The following is a 13,467-nucleotide window of genomic DNA, read 5'->3' on the forward strand; positions in this document are numbered from 1 at the left end:
TATTGGGGATTATTCTACATTTTGGCAGCCCTTACAGTCACTGCACGGGTATTGCCACTATTTGAGACCCACTCCTTTATAATGGGAACATTTTTTTTACTGAGGCCCTCCTCTAAGTCTCTTCAAAGGCGCATTGGGGTGCGTCCAAATTTTGGGCAGCCCTTGCAGTCACTGCTTACGCAATAACAGTATAGGAGACCCACTCGTTAATAATGGAAACAACAAAGCATAGCCGGCTGATGGCCCTATAAAAATAGTCTTTGTGACTTTCAGAGTCCCTCCTTTATAAATGAAATCTGATGTGTCTAATCATGTCTCACACAACACATGGTCAGATAAGGTAGTAAAATGTTAAAATGACGTTTACTGATGAATGTATTTTTCACCGTTGAAAGCAATGCAAAAGTGCAAAAATGCATCAAAAACCCTATGTGTGAACATAGCCCAAGGTGTTGAGGAGTATTTTTGTTTTTGTATATTAATTTTGCCTTATATACAAGTCATTACCCTGGAAAGGATGCTCCTTAACATATTTCCCAGGAAAATCCATTTTGGTTTAGTATTTGTGTGCTCTATTGTGAGTTCGTAAAAGTGGTGTAATACTCTGACAACATTGTTGACAGCAGTGACCTGGGAGTCAGAGATTCTTTCAGGGGTCTTCCCCATGCTGTTCCCCTGTCATTTGAGCTCTGTTCCCATCAACTTAGGCAATTTTTAGGCCCTCTGCAAACCGCCGGGGAGTTGGGGGGGGGCCGCCGGAAAAATGCTCGAGTGTCCCAAAGACTTACATTGGGCTCGTTGCTCAGTCCGAGCACTCGAGCATTCCAATTTGATCGACTCGAGCAATGAGTACCCGAGCATTTTAGTGCTCGCTCATCATTGCAGGCAATATTTTGTTTGAGAGCGGCTTGTGCTTAGTTACTGTGCATAGTTATCCATGTCTCCCATCCCCTCTTCCTTTGCTAAATCTCTACTATTATTACAATTAAAGTATTATTTTAAAGAAATTATTTAGTATATTTTTCATATTTAAAAAGTAACCTTTGAATTTATTGTATTTATACACAGTGTATATCAATGCATTTTATTTGCAAATGTAGACAATTCACTACTGTTAGAGCTTCTGGTAAATATTTAACAGGATAATAGTAAGGCATAAATTTAGTGAGGCCATATGAGAAAAAATATTTAAAGATCAAAGTCAATGCCCTGAGCTGTGTTGTAAATGATTGAGCCAATCAATAATTACAGCATTTGTACTTGAGTTAAAGAATATCAATATATTGTAGAAATGTTTAGTAGGTTATTAAATTGCACACTCTTATTTCCTCTTTTTTGTAACATTATGCCTACAAAAGGTAATTATACAATAAAAGATATATTAAATTCTAGAAGCAGTTAATGCATTCTGATAACTCCAAAAATAGCAAAACAATATTTGGCAGCTTTAGACGGGTAAAAGATGCAGTCGGAAATATTTGAGTTTTTTTATTTTCCTCTCTTCTTCCTTGCTATTTGACAGCTCCCTCACAATATATAGTACTAAAGCAAAAGATTCCACTAAAATATGAAATCTTTATTAATGCAGCCAGTAGAATTCTGATGAAAACCGAGAACACTCACTAGGGGGTGAGTAGAAGTTATAATACTAAGATGCCACTGCATTGTAACAATCCTGAGACATGATTGTTACAATGAGACAATATCTTTGTGACATAAATGTGTGATAACTCCCTCAACACAGTGACCCTATTTCCCCAATGTGAGCTTCCTCTGAAGTTTTGTTTTCATGTGATTTCTATTTGATGCATTAAAGGGGTTATCCGATGATGTCCAGAGTTGCTTAATTACTCATTAAAAGAGAATTGTCCTGATGACGTTGTGACCCACACACTTGACAAATCCATCACAATCATTATCCTATTTTATTGAACAGGACACAAAAATGATTCCCAACAATCCTGGACATGTCTCCGCGGGTGTGTGGACCATAATGCAATCGGCACTCTTTACTTTTGATATGGAAGTGAGCATCTCTGGAAATTGCAAGAAAACCGCTTTAATAAAGATTTGATAGTTTACAGGAGTCTTTTGTTTCTAGTCCATTATGTCGGAGTTGATGATAAGCTTGAGTAAGCAATCTTTTAGCACTCTATAAAAGTTATGCGACAGGTAAACATGTGAAATCTAACCGGTTAAAATCATTACTGCTTGGTAATTTTTCTCTCTAGTGGGTGGGTTTTGCTGGAGCAGTATTATGTGCACTGACCCAATCAGATTATTCTTACTGCCGTTTCATCTTCTCTCCAACAGTAGAATCTCATACATTGAGAGAAAAATACTGCTGCAATGTTCTCTTGCTCAGTGTTTAGTCTTGATTATTCTGTGAGTGAGGTTTATGAACTTATACAAAGATGCTGTTGACAGGAAAATTGGATCGATAGGCAGAAAGGTGAGTAATGCCACAGTAAAAAATAAAGATAATAAGAAAAATAACAAGACATGTAATATAGGTACAAAGGATGCAATTATGCATTTTTTGTATGTTGAGTATTCATTAATATACCGTATTTTTCGGACTATAAGACGCATTTTTTTCCTCCAAAATTTTGGAGGAAAGTGGGGGGTGCATCTTATAGTCCAAATGCTGGGTGGGGGGTATATATATATATATATATGCTGTGTGGGGTGTGCGGTAGCGGCAGAGAAGCAGGCCCCAGATTCAGCAGCCACCTGCTGCAGCCTATACTGTCCCCGCTGCTAAAGAAAATGAATATTCAGTGCTCCCTACGCACCATGGGCGTGGGGAGCATTGAATATTCAAGCTCCTTAATAGCGGCACACAGCGTAGCCGCAGCGCGGCTCCTGCTGTTGCCTTAATCGCCTGTGACCACTGTTAGAGGGCATGAATATTCAACTTCTCTCCACGCCCATGGGCGTGGGGAGGGGTGAGTATTCATGCCCTTTAATAAGTGGGCACACGAGATAGCCTGGCAGCAGAAGCCACTGCTCCCCGCGCACACAGTCCTGGCATGGGGAGCAGTGACTTCAGGGAGCTGATCTCTCCTTGTGAGCCGCGCATGGCAGTGACGCCATGCGCGGCTCACATGGAGAGATCAGTGCGGGCAGACAGGATGCAAAGCTGGAGGAGAGAATAAAGGTGAGTAGGAGGGTTTATTTTTTTTTATATGCAGCATGATGGGGATTAGGGGGACCATGCATACCAGGATAAGGATGAGGGGGCATACATAACAGGATAAAGATGAGGGGGCCATACATACCAGGATAAGGATGAGGGGCCATACATACCAGGATAAGGATGAGGGGTGCCATGCATACCAGGATTGGGATTGCTGTGCCATGCATACCAGGATGGGGATGACGGGTGCCATGCATACCAGGATAGGGATGAGGGGTGCCATGCATACCAGGACAAGGATGAGGAGTGCCATGCATACCAGGATAGGGATGAGGGGTGCCATGCATACCAGAATAAGGATGAGGGGTGCCATGCATACCAGGATGGAGGGGTTCCATACATACCAGGATGGAGGGATGCCAGGCATACCAGGATAAGGGGCCATACATACCAGGATAAGGATGAGGGGTGCCATGCATACCAGGATTGGGATTGCTGTGCCATGCATACCAGGATGGGGATGACGGGTGCCATGCATACCAGGATAGGGATGAGGGGTGCCATGCATACCAGGACAAGGATGAGGGGTGCCATGCATACCAGGATAGGGATGAGGGGTGCCATGCATACCAGAATAAGGATGAGGGGTGCCATGCATACCAGGATGGTGGGGTTCCATACATACCAGGATGGAGGGATGCCAGGCATACCAGGATGGGGATGGGGACCAGGTATAAAAGGAAGGTGGGGGCATATATACCAGAATGGGGGATATTGTCAGAATTGGGGGACATTACCCCTATACCAGTGTCAGCAGAAGACCCCCTCCCCTTAAAAGTGCATCATGAACACATTTTTTGCTTACATTTTTTTTTTTATTTTCCTCCGAAAAATACGGTAAGTGTTTTAGCTTTCTTTACATTTTTACACACACAGTTCAAAATGTCATCCCTTTAATTCCCTGGTTGAATACAAATGTTATGTACATTTTGTCATCCTTTTGCATCTGTTTGGTCAAGATCAATTTAATGCTTTTTTTGTCCTCTACATTTTGTTCCAAGATAAGTTTTCAACTTACAAACTTTTCACTTCTGTAACATGTCATGTGTACATTATATCATGTGCTCTTTATCCGTATATTGACTTAAATATGATAATGGTCATCTTGGCTACCTGAAAGTGTTACCAGATATTTGATGAAGAAGAATGGAACATACTTAAATAAATATCTGTTCCACTGGAAGTTTGTAATAGCAACAGTTGTTAAAGCCTCCTTACACTTTTGGATAGTTGTTGGTCAGCAGCTATCTTGCTTGACTCTCCCTTACAGAGGAGTGTTTGATCTGCTGAGCATTCCTGTGCGCTCTATGAGAAAGCTGTTGGCCGACATTTGTTGTTGACCTATTTATTAGAGAACAAAAGTATCAGCAGTCCCAAATCAGGCATGCCACACCAATACAGTGCCCTGTTGTACCTACCCAGCATTTCTTATTTTGTAATTTTTGGAAAGAGGGTTGAATTTTGCTGAAAAGCCTAGGAAAAAAATGTACATAAATTACATCAGGGGAAAATTTGGGGCCAACATTACTCAAATGTGTATAGGGTCTTAACACTCAGACACTGATAATACTATTTTGTATAATTTCTTGATTCGATGAACTTTAAGGAGTTATCGATACAAAGCTGCGAAGCAGTCATACACGAATGTCAATAATTCATGTATCCCATTAAGTATGTGTAGACATGACACACTGCAGAAGTCAGTGGAGTTAGACAAGATCTGTTTAAAATTTCTACAAGAGCAAGACAAGTGTCTGTAAGTGTAAAGATCTGAGGTTGTGGGTTGTAAGTAATCACCTAGGCAGGTTAGCGAAGCAACAATATTTTATTGATCACAGCCATGGTAATAAAGCAATTCCAGGTAAATGGGCAAAATACAGTTCTCTCAGTCCTTAAGTTCCCAATCTGGGTTCAGAAGTTCCACTGGCTTTGTATAAGGCCATACTCACTGTCTCCCAATTTTTGGTTGGCCCACAGATTTCGTATCTCCAGCCAGTATAGTCTGTAGCCACAGTCCATGATCCTCTATCCAGTAGCAACAGTTCTTTAAAGAAAGTTTTAATCCAAACGACATAATCCATAATGGTAACATGTTTATCCATCCTTCCAAGTCCACGGTCTCCATCCTCTTCCTTCAATCCTTCCACACAACTCTCTAAAACATGTCTCCACTTTCTTCCACTGGGATCAATCCCCTCCCAGGTCAGAAGTGATCACACCCTGCCCCTTAAACATTCACTGTTCGCTAAAACAATGAAGAATATTCTAGAAGCCTTCATCTGAGACTGCATGTAAGACCCCCTGTGGTGACGGCTCCACTGTGTCTACAGTCTACACACACATAATGAGATTATTGTCTGTTGGAACAATGGTTAGATTCTCCTGAGATACAGATATCCTGAGATACAGATTAGTGGAATGCTGGACATTTTACAAGTGAATCTAGTGCACATACTGACAAGTTAGCAGAACTATATAAAACATAACAAGTAAATCACTAATAAAACACAATAATAATATTGACAAAAATGTTGGTCAGTTGCTGGAAAAGTATCAGAGTCTTTAGTAAGTGGGCAGCTCCTCACAGTAAGCATTTTAAAAATATGTTAATTTTCACGTTTGAATCTCCTTTTACATTATACATGAAGAGTTATAAAAATCAAATAGAAAATGTTAAGTAAATTTGCATATACATTGCATTACTGTTCCTTCAAGTGTTTGTTAGGGCCCCTGCACATATGTGCAGCACTGCGTTGTCTTTTCCATCTACCATTTAAGTAAAATATCAAACCAGAAACTGATGGAGGAACTGATCTTATTCTTTGTAGTGAGATCATTTCCACGTGACGGATGCATTGGTTGTTGCACCAGACAGTGCAGGCATTGGTCCAGTGGTCATACAATGCTTTATAAAGTGTTGTCCTCCTGCCCCTGGACCAACACCTGGGAGTCAATGGTGAAAAAAAACTAATGGCAACTAATGAATTTTTGCATTTATTGTCATCTTGTCTGGTTGCATTGCATCAGGCAACAAAGAAACTGAGTCTGCTGCAACAGATATATGTGAAGCCAGCATTTTTTTTAAATTCACATAAATTAAATTGTCTAAAATCCTTGTGACATGCAAATTTCGCAAAATTCAAACTCGATTTGCATTGTATCTCTTCAATAATCTGTACTTTTAATGCACCTCTATCACGTAAACTCAAAAAACCATTTGTTTTTGATAAACGGTATGTAAACTCTGAATTTTTATATATTTTAAATAAGGACCTAAAATTTTAGTAATTCATCTTTCCCGGTGATGAATAATGTATGTATATGTTCCATAATTCTCATGTATGCTTCTGTTACATCCAAGACTTTTGATGGATAACAGATTCACAATGAAAATAGTTTACTGCTAAAGGATTTGAGCGAAACATGCAGATAGGCAGAAATTATATTTTAACGTACCTGCCTACACAATATTTTACCTGTCCTGCTGTCAGCTCCATGACAGGAATGAAGAAATTATTCAGTTATCTCTGTAATGGAAGTGCTTGGACCCTTAGTTTATGCAATGTAGGTGGTTCTGCTGCTGGAATGACTGTAGATAATTACCTTTCCTTGCATAATAGATAAAGCTATTGAAAGGTTTCCAATTCCATAAAAACAAATCTAACATATTAGCACAGCTGTATGGAATTAAGTGCCTGGGGAAAAAAATCTGCAGGTTTACAAGTTTAATTCTAACAAGGTTTCATGCATTTAATTAAAGTTAGCTTATCAATGTAGTTTTTTTTTAGTTATAGTGATCAAAAAAGTTCTAAGTAAACATTTTATGTATTTCAGTTAGGGCTCGTGCAGACAACCATATGATCGGTCCGAGTGTGATGCGACAAAACATCGGATCACACTCGACCAGTGTCATGCAAATGTCCGAATTTTTCCTTGGAGAGAGACAGTCAGGGGAAAAATTGCAGCATGCCCCGAGTTTGATCCGATATTTGAATTGAACTCCGTTACGCAAGTCAATGAGTTCATGGAAAACATCAGACTACACTCGAAAAACATCTGACATAATGGAGAAGATGGAAAAAAAAAATGTCTCCATCTTCTCCTCATCTGAGAGAATCAGATCGCACTATGATCACGCTCTGATCAAACTCTGAGCTGCATAATCAAATTAATTCTCTCAGTTTAGAGAATATACGCTCATGTGATCCTATGCTTACACGGGATGGTCAGCAGTCAAAGTAAAGGGGTTTCCTCGCCTGCCTACTGCTTTTATTCAAAAATCTGCTTGCAAATTAGCTCATCAGTGCAGGGATAGCTATAGAAAACCCAATTTACCTCACATTTCCATTGCACCTGTAAAGTGCCCCAGCGGAAAACGAGTTGTCTCAGTGCAGCAATGTTTAAAAATGCCAAATATTATGGTGCACTGAGAAGATACATTTTTCTGGCGGTCATAATCATTTTTATATTGTAAATAATATATATTTAGTAGATATGAACAAATCTTTTGAAATTAAACTTTTGACAGCTTTGACAAATCTTTCCCAAATTTTATTTTGTGCTGAATCAATTTATCGCAAAAATGATCCAATCTGCCAAGATTTGATTTCACCAAATCACATGGATTTTTGATTTACAGCAAAGTTATTGTTTGTGAATTGAATTGCTCGTTATTATACTCTGGGGTGTCTCCATACCCTGGAGCAGAATAAGAATAGGATGTTAAAAAGAAAAAAATAATACTCACCTCATTGCTCACCTGTCTTGCTGTTTACACAGTCCTTCATCCGGTTCTCCACATCTATTCTTTCCCCTTACCCCATCGACATTCTTTCGGCTTCTTCACTTCAGAACCAGATTTCTAGCTAGACTAGGAATCGGACATCACTGTATGCCAAGCCATCCATCATTCGAGCAACAACGCACAGCAACATGAAAATCCTGGTCTGAAGATCTGACTTGGAGTGAAGAGGTGAAAGAGAATATACATGAAGGGAGAAGCAGAAAAGAAGAGCTGCGGAGAGCTAGATGGCAGGCTGAGGAAGCAGAGGGACTGGTGAATGGGGATGTAAGTATCATTGTTATTTTTCTTTAAACATTTGCCGGCCCTTTACAGTTCACCAAAATGACAACCAGAACTGAATTGCAGAAAAATCCATGTTATGGAAAATACATTTTTTTGTAAAATTTTAAGACAATTTAATTTTACTTAAATTAACTCATTTCTATGCTTAAGTCTGCCTTTGCCCTGAAAAGATGTGTAACACTTTCAGGTCTCATAGGAATGTATTGAGCCTCTTTTGAGCGCTTTAACATAAACACAGGCTTAGTACTGTCAAAGTGACATCAACATATCTGGCTATGGGTAAACGGTTAGTAACCAGTGGTAACCAACAGCATATTTATTAATCCAAAGTACAAACAGACTTTCCATGGTTTTAAATGTTAAAAAAATTTCCAAAAATTATCCCTGCAAGGTTTTTGTAATCCATTCTATCAAAGCCTGCAAGTTATGAGAAGAAATAACATTTCCTGCATGCAAGCCAACTCAGAATTCACTGACTTTGACCTGTGGTCTACAATAAATCTTATGGACCATGCATCTTTTCTTGTGGCAATGACTCCCTGTCTGTGTGTCTTATGGACTTTGGATTATACTTTCTCTGTGTAACATAGTGTAGAGCGCATGGGAAACAGAATATAAGGGCTCTATTATAAGTGATCACCCTCTCTATCATGTGACTTAGTACCAACAAATGACATTGCTGAATGAGGAGGCCATTTTGGAAAATGTTGAAATTGTAGCTAACAAAGCAGCAATACATACTCCACCACCAGAAGAATTAGTAATTACTAATATAAGTTACATTTTGCTCAACCTGAAATTTTTATTCCTTCCCCCAAAAATAGTTCCTTCTTAAATTAAGAAGAGGCATGACTTTTTCAGTTTTCTGTTGATATAGCCATTAGTGTTGAGCCACCCCCGTAGTGTTCGAGTTCGGTTCGGTTCGTCGAACACCCGTGTGTTCGCCGAACTGTTCGTCGAACTGTTCGTCGAACACCTTCGAACACCGTTAAAACCAATGGCAGGCAAACAAAAACACATAGAAACACATAGAAAACACCTTCAAAGGTGTCCAAAAGCTGACAAACTGCTCAGAAGACATAACTAACACATGGAAAAGTGACAAGTACATATAGTCATGCGAAAAGAAAAGAGGTGGAGGAGTAAAAGGAGGGGGAGACACAGATATAGGCATGTCATGCCCTTCTAAAATCCAAAAAGTGAGAAGCCGAGACGGCCAGTCCGCTCCTGCCCGTGCCACCTCCGTGTCGCCGGGTTTGTGCCAGAGCCGCGGTGAACCCTGACGGCCAGCCCCCCTCTCCCAATACTGGTGCCTGTCCGCTGGTGGGTCGAGAGAGCCCCCCTGTGGTGGAGGCAGCTCTAAGCTTTTTAATTTAAATTGTCCCTCTAATTTGAATGAATACACTTTAAATCCATTTACAAGGATCTATTGGAGGGCAAGTCTCATGCCAGCAGCCGCGTAATTCCAGCTCCAGTAGCGTCCACTAAAGCTGCTGCAGTTAAAAAGCTTTTATAAGGATCGAGCTCCGCTGTCCACCGCAAGGCATCCTAGTGCCAGTCCCAGCCCCTATGCCTTGGGGTGCCTCCTGATGCTCTTCACTAAGTATCCCGTGGTCCCGAAGCATTTCCTTTGAAAAAATTAAGTGTCCAAACTACAGGTGGTGTAGCTTGCTTAACAGCCGGGATAATCCGCTGACTAGCAGACACTGCTACTAGGCACAAAGTATTTCCTGGGCTAGATGCAGTTAAAAATTTGTAAGTAGATACTCTCGTTGGATGCTGAGAAAGCATTCCATAGAGTCTCCTGGCACGCCATATATGATTCTCTTAAAAAGCTTGGGGTAGGGGTCTAGGGGACCCTTTTATAGCCAAAATCACGGCCCTGTATCACAATACGTCACCTAGGCTGAAGATAAATGGAACTGTAGCACCGAGGGCTCGGTTGCTACAGACGTATTGCACCTCACCCAGAGGTGTGATATCTCACTCTCAGATAAGGATGGAGTGTGGATCAGGACCCGACACCTGCATGCATTACACCACATTGCCGTGGGGCAGGGCGACCAATATGCCCCTGAGATGGGCACGACAGTCCCTGTCCCTGGCTGGAGTGGGGGGAGGGAACACTGAGGAAGGGGAACCCTGCAGTGCAGGAGCAGGGAGGAAGCAGTTCCTGGGTGCATTGAGAAGGGAGTATAAAAGGTGGGCACCATCTTAGTTCAGTGCAGAGAAGTCTGAGCAGAAGTGGCAGGGAGCAGGGGCTCTGCATGAGCTCTGCTCCGGAGGCGGGCCTAGTAACAGAGGCCCAGGCCTGCAAGAGGGAGAAGGAAGGAAGAGGAGCGGAGAAGGCTCCAGGAACGAGGAATGAAGGGATCCCAGGGGTGCGGACGGGCGAGTCGCCACCGCACGCCCGAATCCACCTGCGTGGAGGGGTCAGGCCAAAGGGGGAGACCGGTCCCCGAACTAGTGGAGGCAGGAAACGACCCTCAGCTAGAAACCGGAGGCTCTGACATTTTAGGAAGGCACCACATAGGGTCAGGGAAACTGGCGCCAAGTTTACGAAGAGGAGGCCCGAGGCAGCCGGACAGAAGTGTTGGTAAGAAAGGCCAGACAAAGGACACACAAAGGGGGTCCTGTGAAGCGCTCCAAAGTTATCTGGGAGTTGTCTGAGCCCCTCACCTGGTGAGCACAGTACGACGTGGGCAGCCGTTACCTGCAGACGTGGTCTGGATAATAAGAACTGTGAGTAAAGGCCCTGAACTGCATCACTGACTCCGTGTCGTTACTGCTGCTGCCCTGCACCATCACCCCCATCCTCCGCATACACTGCCCTGAGGCTATACTCCTCCCGTGGGGAGTTATGCTACGCTCTGCTGCACCCACAACACCAGCCTTAGCGGTCTGCCCTGTAGCGGCGGTTCACTCTGACCGCAATCCACGGGTGGCGTAGTCGGACATTTAAACATCAAAACCACATAAATAGTTCCGCCACTGGTTTGACCGCCCTGAGCCACGGAACCGGATCGCCGCCACGAAGACTACAACCACCAGCATCCACCAAAAAGTGTCCGGCTCCGGGTGTCCCAAGGCCCAGGGGGTGCGTCAGAACATTTTCATCACCTTTCACAATCACCAATGGGACAAGGCAGGGATGTCCTCTGTCCCCTCTCTTATACATCCTAGTGACGGAGCACCTGCTCTCATCAATTCGCCATAACCCCAATATTAGGTGGATTGAGGTGGGAGGCACCGAGTACAAGTGCTCTCTATTTGCTGATGATGTCCTAGTATATATCACTCAATCACATATATCCATCCCTGCTGTTATGGCTGAAATAGATCACTTTGTTACATGGTAAAATTTTAAAATCAATGCAGCGAAGTCTGAGGCCCTCGATGTCTCCCTCCCTAAATCCATATAGGATTCCATCCAGTCCAACTTTCCCTTTGCCTGGCCCTCACAGGGTATCAAATACTTAGGAATTCCTATTCATAGAGACCTCTCCCATCTATGTTATCTTAATTTTGGGCCCTTTATTGAACAATTCCATACAGACCACGGTTGGCAAGTTAGAACTGTAAGATTCACTACGTGAACCACTGGTGTTTTGTGGAAAAGCACATGTACACCGCGTTCCAAATTATTATGCAAAAAGTGTTTAGGAGTGATAAGGGAAGAATTTGTTTGTTTGTCAGTTAAACTCATTGATGGTGATGTGTGTCAGGGCTCTTTATATCACTGTAAGCAATTGCAGACACCTGTGCTAATTAGTTTGGCAGGTGTGTCCAATGAAAGGCAAGACTACTTAAGAAGGCTCTCTCACATTATTAAGCAGCCTACATTTTCTGCCAAAATGGGAAAGAAAAAGGATGTGTCGGCTGCTGAGAAGCAACAAATTGTGGAGTGTTTAGGTCAAGGCATGACTACAATCAACATTGTGCGATGATCAGGATGAAGTGTCTTGGCAATCAAGAAGTATGTAGCTGATTCACAGTACACACGTGTGCGTGCTGATAAGGGCAAATTGAGGACTCTTTCCTACAGGCAATTACGTCAGGTTGAAACAGCAGCGGCAAAAAAGCCTTGTCATAGCAGCAGACAAGTTTTTGAAGCTGCTTGTGCCTCCAACGTCCCCCGAACAACAAGATGCAGGGTCCTTCAGAGGTTTGCAGCTGTGCATATGCCATCCTGTCGACCTCCTCTATCCACTTCACACAAGCAGAAACGGCTCCAGTGGGCCAAACATTACATGAAGACTGATTTCAAAACTGTTTTGTTCACGGATGAGTGCCGTGCAGCGCTCGATGGTCCAGATGAATGGAGTGGAGGATGGCTGGTTGATGGACACCCCACGCAAACACGGCTACAGCGCCAACAAGGAGGAGGTGGAGTAATGTTTTGGGCTGGAATCATGGGGAGAGAGATTGTCGGCCCCTTTAGGATCCCTGAAGGCGCTAAAGATGAACTCCATAATGTATGTGGATTTTCTCAAACAGCACTTCCTGCCATGGTTCAAGAAGAAGAACCGTGTATTTCACAGCAAGATCATTTTTCTGCATGATAATGCACCATCTCATGCTGCACATAAAACATCTGCATCTCTGGCTGATATGGGCATAAAAGGGGACAAACTTATGGTGTGACCCCCATGCTCCCCTGACCTCTACCCCATTCAGAACCTTTGGAGCATCATTAAAAGGAGTGTCTATGATGGCGGGAGGCAGTTCACATCTAAGCAACAGCTCTGGGAGGGTATTCTGTCCTCATGCAAAACAATTGAAGCAGAAACCATCCAAAACCTGACAAATTCAATGGACGAGAGAGTTCAGAAGCTCCTTTCGAACAAGGGGTCCTATGTGAAAATGTAACATCACCTAGAATAAAGTTTTGAGTTGAAAACTGTTTGATTTCAGTTTCTAACAACCTGCTAATGCTTATAATTTCAAAAATGACCATTTTTTTGGTCTTTATTAAAATGAAAAGGTTGATCGAAAAGTTTGGGGGATCTAAGAGTGTGGCATCCCAGTAGTCATGATTACTTCGAATTCTGACAATATGAGGGTCATGCTGCAGGTAGTGCAGCAAGAAGGCACTTATGTGTCTTGCGCATCTCGGAGCCCCAAAATTATTTTCCGGGCTAGATGCAGCTAAAAATTATTTTTAATTTTAAATCTGGTGAAG

The 13,467-nt window shown here is 42.4% G+C and overlaps 1 protein-coding gene across 6 annotated transcripts in view; it reads left to right on the forward strand.

Moving 5' to 3' along the window:
- The window catches only part of MLIP (muscular LMNA interacting protein), a 441,771-nt gene that overhangs the window by 401,520 nt on the left and 26,784 nt on the right, over window positions 1–13,467 (forward strand). Inside the window, exon 13 of one of the 6 annotated variants that reach the window (XR_012318421.1) lies at window positions 7,979–8,267. The exons of the other annotated variants lie outside the window; for them this stretch is intronic. The gene's annotated coding sequence lies outside the window, so the exon portion shown is untranslated. The remainder of the gene's footprint in view (window positions 1–7,978; window positions 8,268–13,467) is intronic. 6 annotated transcript variants of the gene reach the window in all.

The sequence above is a fragment of the Phyllobates terribilis genome, unplaced genomic scaffold (genome assembly GCF_046119375.1).
Source record: "Phyllobates terribilis strain yellow unplaced genomic scaffold, ASM4611937v1 Scaffold_3__8_contigs__length_932513732, whole genome shotgun sequence".
Lineage (NCBI taxonomy): Eukaryota > Metazoa > Chordata > Amphibia > Anura > Dendrobatidae > Phyllobates > Phyllobates terribilis.